Raw genomic sequence first — 12,237 nt, forward strand, 5'->3', positions numbered from 1 at the left:
CCACTCAACCTACCAGGACTAGCAGGGTACCAATAAAGCATTCAATCAACTAGTGTTGGTATCAATGACAAAACATCAATGCAACACATAGTCAATTCCACCAAATGGCCAACAATTATTTTGGAGTAAATGATGACATGAGTGATGACTTTGCAAATGAGATGAAAAGTGAATTTGAGATGTCTCTGGTAGGAGAGATAAAATTCTTCATAGGTTTGCAAATTCAATAGATGAAGAATGGTATCTTTATCACACAGGCCTATTGGCATATGCACACTCCAATGAGACATTGTAGGTGATTGAAGGTTTTGTCATTGATGGAAACCTTACAATCCTATGGAACTGGCAAGGCATTACACCAGCACTAGCAAGATCAGACTCTACACCGACACTTAGACCACCAGCACCGACAGAGAAAGGAAGCATACTGGCACAGAGGCCGACAAGATTTTTGTTATATTATATTTTGTTTATTATTGTAAAATCTTTGTAAGCCAGCTTGGCATCATTGTATAATGACTCATATATATAAGAGATCATTAAATAACATTTGTAAGTAAGTGAGAGGAATATATTTAGGTGAAATAAGGCAGACCTATTAAGCGAATTATAGGTTAAGGGTTTGTGTAAGAAGCAGAGTAGAAACCGGTACTGGATCTGGCATTATAGATGCTATTTTGAAGTAGTACAAGACACTGGATTTGTATAATCCATTTTTGTAAGTCATTGAGACTTCCTATTTTGTATTTGAGTAGTGAGCTCTAGGCAATTGGCCTTCCTGCATGTGCAGGCCCCTCTTGTAGTAGTAATATTCTTTTATTGGCCAGTAAGTGAATAGTGTGGGTCACAAATCCCATCGAGGTTTTTCCCACACTGGGTTTCCTTGTTAAAACATTGTGTTATGGTGTGTTTTTCATGTGGATGCTTTTAATTCTATTTATTGCATTATTTCTTGCATATCGGTACACTATTATAATATGTTCTACATGTTTTAAGTTAAGAAATTCAATTCACCAGTTAGATACTGATTCATCCCCCCCCCCTCTCAGTGTCTGTGGGAATCCTAACAATTGGTATCAGAGCTTGGTCCTCTATTTTCAGAAGCCTAACAACTTGAGGAAGATCTTGACACCAGTAGAGATGGAAAATCTAATGAATCAATTAGAAGCAACTCTCACAGACTATGATGTAGAGAAATTGAAAAACATCAAACTTGAAGATGATCTAAAGGCAGCTCAAGATATTATTCAAGCACTTCAAGAAAATCTTACTATTTCAAGAGACAAGAGAAGAGAACTTTGTGAAAAGATGCAAAATGAGAATGATGAAAAAGAAACTCTTAATGATATGATAAACAAGCAAAAACAAGACAACATGACAACAAAGAATGAGATGCAGGATATGACTGAGATTTTGTAAAGAAATTGAAGATAGAAAGAAGAATGAAGAAGATTTGACCAGAAGACTAAGTGATGTTGCAAATGAAAACACAAGACTCAGTTATGAAAATGATATGTTGAAGACAGATCTAATGCACACTCAGAATGACTCAAATGAACTGATGAGGTGGAAAGAAGTCTTAAAAAAGAGAACTAGATACTGCAAATCAACATAAAGAGAAATTCAAGAAAAGCTCAGAAGAACTTGGTAACTTGCTGAAGAATCAAAAACCTAAAGGTGACACTTCTGGAATTGGCTTTGAAGTTGGTGAAAGCTCCGGTACTGCAAACACATAGGATCATAGAAAACTGGTAAGACAACCTACTGCTTATAAATTTAATGGAAAATGCTTTAACTGTAACAAGTATGGTCATAGAGAAAATGAATGTAGATCTAGAAATTATCAGAATATCAAGACACCCACCGGTCAATGTTCAAAATGCAACAAAGTTGGTCACAACTCTGAAAATTGTAGAATGAATGTGAGATGTTATGTTTGTGGAATATTTGGACATCTATCTAATCAATGTAGAACACATACTGGCATAGGTTATGGCTATTCAGAAGAATAATGTGACTTGCTATGCATGTAACAAGATTGGGCATATTGCAAAATTCTGTAGAAGTAAAGGATCACCAACAAACAACAAAAGTTCTAGTTTGAAAGGAAAAGAAAAAGTTGAAGAGGTTAAGCAAGAATTCTCAAAACAATGGATTAGAAAGTCAGACCTAAATATTGTTGGGAATACTTCTCCACCGGTAGAACCAATCAACACTTCACTGATAGGATAGAGTAGTGCTTCATCGGTAGGACAGAGTAATCCTCCACTGGCAGGAAGCTCTTCATCAAATTAAAGAAAATTTTCTTGAGGGTTTGGCAATCAAATGAGACATATGCTATAATTCCCTCGGTTGATGGTGAGAAGTTGGAAATTACTTCTATATTGGCAGATATGTTAAGTGGATACTTAACCGGCAAGCATTAAATGTGGTAGATGGCAAATAAACATTATAAATTTGTGGTTTTGGCTCCATTTCATTTCACCGAGATTTCAAACATTTGAAGAGTGCGAAATTTGCAAAGCTAAGGCATTTTGAGCAAAGAGGCAAAGCACTTCAGCAATCAATCCATCCAAAGGTAGAAAAAGGTATTTATCATCATGGTATCCTCCTCTGTAGCTGAATTCATAGCAAACCCTATAGTAGTCAAGGTTATAAAACACCCTAGACCCATATTTTAGCTAGTACCCGAGGTAGCTAAGAAAGATGACAATGTAGGTGCTTTTTCCCAAATTCCAAAAGGAGTTGTTTTTGCAAAAGATCCCAGAATATACATTCATTGCAACATAGAGGAATTAGGAGATGAAAAAATTAAAAACATTTATAAGACTGTTATATGTGACAATTTTGGAAATATAAAACCTGAACATAAAGTTGTTGAAACCCTAGGATTCACTGAAATCCTCTGCATTCCTGAATTTCCTAAGGAAGTGATTAGGATAGTTTTAAGCAGGGTACATGGTTCATTCTTTTGGTTTGATTCAGTTCACAAAATTACAAAGGAAGCTGTGAAAGTAGTAATAGGGTTACCTTCCACTGGTAACAGACCAAACAAGACTAAGAAGGTCTCGAATGACCTAGTAATGAACTTAACTAGTGCAACATCCGACAGAAGGTCTCTGAGGGTTAATGATGTGACTGATATAAATGTGAGATTTGTTAGCATGATCTTAGGATACAAAGCAACTCATGCAAATAGACTTAACTCACTTTCCAGTTTATGCATTAAGAGTACTTATGATATGGTTAAAGACAACGTAAAAATTAATGTATGTGAATGGTTAAAAGATGAGTTGATTGATAACTTAGGCAAAATCAAGAAGGATAAGAAAGGAACTTTTAGATTTGGAAATCTACTTGTATGCTTGATACTACACATAACCAAACAGGTTCCCAGTATAGGCAATAAGAACCTTGGATTTGATATACCGGTAGGAAAATAGTTAACAGACCTATTCAACAACATGGGTGAAAACAAAGAAAAGAATATTCATGACTATTTTCAAGCACTAAAGGTTAGGATGAAGAAAAGAATCAGACTATCATAGAAGATTGTCAACAAATACAAGGATGAAATATGTTTTGTGATAAAAAAGGATGAGATCAAGATGGAAGTAGTCATCCCAAGAACAATTTGGGTAACAGAGATGGGTTATGACACCGATGATCATATCTTTGAGACTTATGCTAAAGCACTTCTGGAAGCACCAAATGAACCAAAGGAAGAAGTATTTTGTAGTGCTCAGACCATAGAAAGTCAAATTCAATCTAAGAAGAGAGTGAAAAAGGTTGAAGCAATTGTGAGAAGAGGTTCTAGATAGGCTAAGGCTATTAAAGAAGATGTATTGAAACAAACCAGTATCACTGAGGATGAGTTAGGAACTCTATAGCCTGAGACTCACCTATCACCAGTAGCTACTTCTTTGGAGAGTGACATGCCTGCAAATTTCAAAAGAGTTGTAAGGAAAAAGGATCCTTCACCGACATCCACACCCTCACCTAGAAGGACTAGACAAAAACAATAGGCAGTGAGGTCTCTGGTTAGAAAGACAACACCAAAGAAAAATAAGACTAAAAAAAACATGGCCTCTCTTGAAAAATTGCTAAATGAAATCACAAAGGAAGGGAAACTCAAGAACATAGGAAAGGTCTATGATACACTATCAGTAGATGAAAAAGAACAAGTTGAAAACAGTGTCATTTTACACATGGACATCTATAAGAAGTTTCTGATGGAAGTTGTAGATGAACTACCAGATGAATTGTTCAAAAGACTGGAAGCAAGAAGACAAGCTATTGTAGAGCTTGATAACAAAATCAAAATTGAAAAGTTACTTGTTGTTTACCCAGTAAACTCACCTAAGGAGATAGATGACTTAATTGCAAAAGCCAACTGATTAGTATTCTCTACTGCACACTGGCATATTGCATTAATGGTTGGAAGAGTGAATGAAGTAATAGAGGAAACATAAAATGCATGGGACATATTCCTTGTTGAGAAAGAAAAATAGGAAGAGTACATGAACCCCAAACCAATAAAGGTATACTAGAAGGAGAAGGACAAAGGAAAAGTAAAGGTTGGTGGACATCCGAGCATCAAAGTAAAAGACAACTTACTCCCACCGCCTCCAATTACATCACCGGTAACAACTACTAAAGATCAACTGACAGATGAGAGTATGGACATAGAGGATACAAATCCTAATCCTAAGGTACTATACACAGTTGATGTTGATACACAAAAGGTCAACATTATGATAGATAAAGATACAACCGACAAGATAGATATGACTAGTGAGCCACCGACAACTGACAGCATTGACAATACTGAAAGAAAAGTTGAAGTTGATAACACAAAGCAACAAGTAGAGACTCAGACTAAGACTGAAATAGAGCAACAAACAGAGAGACAAGCAGAGCAATAGGCTCTGGAACAGGAATAGATTCTCATGGAAACAGTGCCACCGACAATAGGAGAAGATAAAAAACCCTTGCTTAAGGAAATGGAAACATAGACTGACCTACTAGAGGTCACTACAAGCATGGTTACTTCCTCCACCGGTAGAATTTCGAATGTTGGTTCCTTCTCAACAGGTTACAAATCAACAAATGTAACTAAAGTACTTTTGGAATCCATCAAAAGGATAACAGATTGTAGTTCACAGGCTTATAAAGCTATAGATGACACAATCCCAATTTTGAAGACAATAGCTCCTAATTGTAACATAGACAATAAGGATTCTTTAAGCCAACTTGACACTTTGTGTAAATGCATCACTGAGAACACAGTGACTGTTGAGAAAATAATGAAAAAGGCATTGAAGGATAAGTTAGAAATTGAAAAGCAAAAATTCTTTGAAGATCAGATAAAGAAGTGTACTAGGGAATTTGACACACTTCTACCGAAACTATGTAACTTTTTGAAGGAATTTAAAACTCTGTACAAAGATACTTGCAAGACAAACTTTTTGACAGTAGACATAGATAAGAAAATGAGCAAGGTACAGGATGAAATCAATAAACTTGCTGACAATTTTGTTAACTCACCTGATACATTATCAGTTTTTGAACAAAGGATAACAAGTTTTGAGGAAGAATTACTTAAGTTAGAAAGAGAAAAGGAGAGAATAGTAAATAAGGCAAATAATTTGAGACTAAGACTGAGTCCAAGATTGGACTATCTAGCATCATTACGGAAGGAAATATCTGAGGCTCTAGTACAGGGATAGAGAACACCGGTCGAGCATATGCAGCACCTCACCGGTATAGTTCAAAGAATAGGGACAACAATAAAGGATAGCAAGAATTTTATGGAAAGTATAAACTTGATTTTGGGAGATCTTTTTCAAATTGTAACCACCCAGTTACAAGTTGAGACTACAACTCTACTGACATCTTGACAACCTTTGTCATTGATGGCAAAGGGGGAGTAGTAGTATGAGAAAATAACCGACAGAAGACTTATCTACTCAGGGGGAGCTCTTATATTTTTGGTAACATATTTTTGGAAACATTTTTGGATTACAAGTTTTGGGTACACTTTTGATTTTTCTCATGAGTGTGCCATCAATGCCAAAGGGGGAGATTGTTGGCATATGCACACTCCAATGAGACATTGTAGGTGATTGAAGGTTTTGTCATTGATGGCAACCTTACAATCCTATGGCACCGGCAAGGCATTACATCAGCACTAGCAAGATCAGACTCTACACCAGCACTCAGACCACCAGCACTGGCAGAGAAAGGAAGCATACCGGCACAGAGGCCGACATGATTTTTGTTATATTATATTTTGTTTATTATTGTAAAATCTTTGTAAGCTGACTTGGCATCATTGTATAATGACTCATATATATAAGATATCATTATAGAACATTTGTAAGTAAGTGAGAGGAATATATTTAGGTGAAATAAGGTAGACCTATTAAGCGAATTATAGGTTAAGGGTTTATGTAAGAAGTAGAGCAGAAATTGGTACTAGATCTGGCATTATAGATGTTATTTTGAAGCAGTACAAAACATTGGATTTGTATAATCCATTTTTGTAAGTCAATGAGACTTCCTATTTTGTATTTGAGCAGTGAGCTCTAGGCAGTTGGCCTTCCTGCATGTGCAGGCCCCTCTTGTAGTAGTAATATTCTCTTATTGGTCAGTAAGTGAATATTGTGGGTCACAAATCCCACCGAGGTTTTTCCCACACTGAGTTTCCTTGTTAAAACATTGTGTTATGGTGTATTTTTCATGTGGATGGTTTTAATTTTGTTTATTGCATTATTTCTTGCATACCGGTACACTGTTATAATATGTTCTACATGTTTAAAGTTAAGAAATTCAATTCACCAGTTAGATACTGATTCACCCCCCCTCCCCCCCCCCTCTCAGTATCTATAGGAATCCTAACAAGGCCAAATATGTGAAAGAGGTATTAAAGACATTTGGAATGGGAGAATGTAAACCAGTTGGGACACCAATGGTTACAGGCAATAAACTATCTAAGGAGGAGGATGTTGTATCCATTGATTAGGTGTACATGTCTGTGATAGGGAAACTGCATTATGTTGTTCATAGCAGACCAAATATTGCTCATACAGTTGGATTAGTTGCTAGAATTTAGAAGAACCTGAAGGAAACACACATGGTAGCCACTAAAAGGATATTCAGATATTTGAAAGGTATTATTTATTATGGATTATGGTATCCATATGCAGGTAACTTTGATTTAAAGGTTTATACAGATGCAGACTGGGCAAGAAATGTTGATGACAAGAAGAGTACAATGGGAGGTGCATTCTTTCTTGGAGGAAGGCTTGTATCTTGGAGAAGCAAGAAGAAAATTTGTATATCACAGTCAGCTGATGAAGCTAATTATGTTGCAGCATATATGAATTGTACCTAGGCAATCTTGATGAAACACATTCTAGAAGGATTCAAGTTGAAGATCACAGAACCGGTGAGGATTTTATGTGATAACACTAGTGAAAAAAATATTTCAAAAACCCAATGTTGCATGCTAAAACAAAGCATGTTGAGCTGAAATATCATTTATTGAGGGAGAAAGTGCAGAGTAAAGATGTGTTACTGGAACATGTATCTACTAATGAATAGCTAGCATATATCTTTACTAGACCTCTGCCTATGGCTACTTTTGAGTATCTTAGAGGTCAACTAGGGGTTGTGCCCCTACATGAGATCAATTAAGAAAATGTGGAAGACATTAGTCCTGAAGCTTATTGTAAATCTTGTATATGGATTGGTGTAAAGTGGAGCTACTCCATAGGGGAAGCAACAAGTTGCAAAATAGTGAAGTATGATACTAAATGTTTTACTTTCACTTTGCATTGTTGTCAAAGGGGTAGAAGACCTGTAGCCACTTACCAGCTGAAGACATGAAGACTCGGTTGAAGGAGATTACATGGAAAAATGTAAATCAGGATTCCTATACCTGCAAATGTTCATTACTCTCAATCATCACAATCAAAGGGTATTAATATTTGTATTGCCATCAATTGCAAAGGGGGAGATTGTTGGCATTTGCATGAAGATTGTATTGATAAAATATTGTAGTGTCATTTATGTGGATTGAAACCAGTAATGAAGTTTTATTGCAACCAGTAGCTGACAAGTGAAGGAAACTGGTATTACTATTGAAGAAGTGAGATCAACCGGTAACCCTACCTATTGATATGCCAAACCCTAACCAATGGAGCTTGGTGAATCAATTTTGTTGATTTATAATCAAATGGGGACCGAAGATGATTATGCCATGTATGCATGATGCACATGATGAGTTTCAAAGTGGTTTTTGGCATGTAGAGATAATTATTTTATCTTGGGAATGAGCGAGTACATTGCATGAATTGGAAACCACGTGATGAGCTATAGGATTCGATGAGCGGTGATCAAGGAGTGGTCAAGGTTATCTTGTACAATGTGCAGATGATTGCTATTTAATCTAACGGTCATGTTTGAACTGATTTGTTTGTAATCTCTATTAGATCTTAGGTTTTGTGATGTGTTACCGGCCTATTATTTTATTGTAGTGTTGGCAATTTTTGTTAAGTGTCAGTGTGATTGATTTCCAAACCAGAAAGAGTATCTGCAGTATGTTTGAAGGTAGATAGGAGCATGAAAAGTATCTGATCAATCAGAGTAGTGCTATTACCAGATCAACAAAAACCATGTTGTTCTCTAACAATTACAACAATTAAATCCCCTTACTGGGTAAGCTTTAACAGGCTTGGTGTTTTCTAAATCCTCTAACCAAGTGATCCATTAGCTTGGATTTTGAAACCTCTATCAAGGTTACTCCTAATAGGGTATTGTAGTCAATCCCTTAACCGGGTGGTCCTTAACCGGATTTGTTCCTAACAGGACATTTTTGTAAAGCTTCTAACAAGGCTTGGCTCCTAATAGGGTGAACTTCATAAGAGTTCAGAATACTTTTGGGTATTCATCCCCACCGTGGTTTTTCCCATTTGGGTTTCCATGTCAAAAATCATTGTGTCAAGTGGTAAATGGTTTTTGTGGTTATGTTTTGATATGGTTAATTTGTTTAACTGGTAAAGCCACTTAGATATGTTAAGATAAACGAAAGTGATTTGAAATGTGCTTTTACTAATGTTAGTGAAGAGGTTTGATGTTTTGGTTAAATGGTTTTTGAGATCTATTACACTGTTATTTTGGTATGCTAGTCAACTGGTAAACTTGACAGTGCAGTTGCAGTTTGTAGTCGAGTGTTTGAACCAGTTAGTTCAATGATTGATTTATGAGTTGGGTTTTCAGTTTGCTGAAAGTTTAGTTTGTTTTCTATCTACTGATTCACCCCCCCCCCCTCTCAGTCATTGTCAAGATCCTTATTGATTCATCATATCATCATATCAAAACATCAAAAGTATCAAAAAATTAAAAATTAAAAAAAAAATCAAAAAACATCAAAAGGTGCAATGAAATCAAGTGGTGAAAACCTGGAAACAAGTGCTATTTTTGATAAATTGACTCTTCCATATATTGGTACATATGTCATGCATCCGCATTCTCACCATAATTATACATATCCATAATAAAGGCTTATATAAATATTCAGGCATTGCAGCAACACCTCACCATGACTTTTTGACCATTGTATATATCCATAAAAAAGGTTTGTTTCTAGACTGGGGGTAAAATCCTGAACCTAGTTGGGGAAATCCACTTTGAGCTTAAACCAATAGACAACCAAAACAACAAGACTGACATTGCAAAACAAAGATCATGAAAGCCAATGATGAACATTAAAACAAACCTTGAACGCACGTATAAAACCAAGACAAAATCAAAATTCAAATCAACTAATGGGATAATTTTATTTGACAAATGATATGAATAAGCATGAATGTTCATATGTGGTATCTTGATTTTTATTATCATGTTTCCTAAGAAACTCAAGGATGTCATTGACTAGAGGAGCCAGGATGGGGCATGATATTTTCTTTGTCTGTTGTTTGTGAGTTGATCTTTAGACGTATGTGAATGGGTCCAAGGATAGAATCGACAAAGAGATCATCGAGGACCTTTCCACTTCACTTATGAAAAGGATTGACTATTGTTTGTTTAACACAAGGAATACTCAGGTCATCTCGATTGCATATACCTAGATGCTTGTAAATCTTGCAAAATCAAAACCTATGTAAGAAGTACTTAGGTCATCATGGTTCAATTATACCTTGATGTTTGTATTATCTTCCAACATTCTAAAGCTCAATCATGATAAAAAGAACAGTAGGATAATCAAAAGGATGGTTTTGTTGCATGCATTGTTGGTTTTGCATTCATTAGATTAAATCGTATTTGCATCACATAACATTAAATATATTTTCCATGGCTCAATATTCTAAGATATTTATCCTTCAAGTCCTTATCTTTCTTATTGATGATTGAGTACACTTGTTATTAACAAAAATATTTTCATCATATCATTACATTTAGTTGCATTTCAATTCATTGCATTCATAATCATTCATTTAATTAATGCACAATACATTTTATTTTAGTTTCATTCAATACGTTAACATCATTGCATCATCATAACCACATGTACATATAGTCATTACATCATTTCATAAATCACATACAAGTAGCTTTCATGCATCATCATATATACATATCACATCATTGCATGAGCTTAAGTATCATATGTAAAAATACATCATTATCACATTTCATAGTCATATGTAAATAACTATTATCATCATTGCATGTTCCATATAATCATCATATAAGCATATTAGAAGACAACATCATGCATACATCTCAATCATATAGGCATATCACATCATCAACTAACCATCTAAGCATATAGAATAGAAATCACATGCATTCATCAATTATATACATACAACATAAATCATGTAACATATAGAATGCATCCAACCATTTGCTACATATCATTTGGTAAAACAAAAATCAATGTCCAAGTGTATAGTGATGTCAAATATATAAGAGAGATACATTTCAAGCCAAAATGAATCATCAAGCATCTACAAGAACATGTATACATAAAAAATATAACACTTGGATCTAAGCTATGCTCTCTACAAATAATATTGGCCTAATTGAACCTCCTATTGCTCCCTCAGATGTGCCCACATCTGGATCTCTACCTGTGAAAACCCTATGAGGTGGATTGGTAACACCTTTGCTCTTTATACGAGATCAACTCAATCTAGATCTAGTCCTAGAAACTGTTTTGTAATTAGGGGCATGTTGATCAATAGGAACGATATCCTCATATAAGTTTTGATAATACTCAACCTCCTTAATTGAGTACTCGATCTTTTGAATGGTCTAGGGCCTCAACACGCTCATAGCGCTCAATGGTTGTATCTCTCTCAATCTGTAACTGAGCAACTTGTCCCTATAGTTGTCCCACCTGTCTCTCCAACTATTGAATGATCCTCTATAATGTAGCTATCTATGTCAGTTGTTGCTATGGCAGCACTATAATCTGAACTATAGGTTGTTGTGGTCCTAACTACTACTAGGATGACTAAGGATCTTGCGCTACCTGTACTAGTGCATCCTGTAGAGGAACCAATATCTGAGGGCTATTTGAACTCCTCCTCTAAACTAATGGTTGTTGCTCAGCCTCCTCATCATCACCTATGCCTCTTTCCACTCTACCCTCACCTCTCCCAGCATCTCCTCTCCTCATCCCTTCCTCCACTCTCCTCCTACCTCAACCACCTCTATCTCTCGATCTCTATCTCCACCCTCTTCATCGAGGTCTGTCCTCATCATCAACCTGCTCTAGTGCAGGTATCAGCTCTCTAGGATCTTAACCTAACCTAAGAAATAGATGCTTTACTAGATATTGATAATATTGTGGTGTCAGGCCCCCATCTAAGATATCTAGTCTCATATTCCAAGCTAAATAAGGGAGTGCATAAAACTCTTCTCTAGCTGCCTTAAAACATAAGGAAGGACCCTCAATTTGCTTCATCCTTTTGTCTTTAGGCATACATGATAGAACCTTGAGGCATACCTTGAATCCTACCATACTACCTCTACACACAATTCAAAATGAATCTCTCAACAATGTAGTGTGTTCGGCCAATCAGATACCGAGACTGGGAAAGATGTGGTACCTTGGTAGCATCCTCCTGCCATACCTCACAATCAAGATAAGGTCTCCATGTCACATAGTCTAAATCATCCAAAGCACATCTCCAATAGTCTAGTTTCCCTAACATTGGATGGGAA

Source organism: Cryptomeria japonica, chromosome 6, assembly GCF_030272615.1.
Source record: "Cryptomeria japonica chromosome 6, Sugi_1.0, whole genome shotgun sequence".
NCBI lineage: Eukaryota > Viridiplantae > Streptophyta > Pinopsida > Cupressales > Cupressaceae > Cryptomeria > Cryptomeria japonica.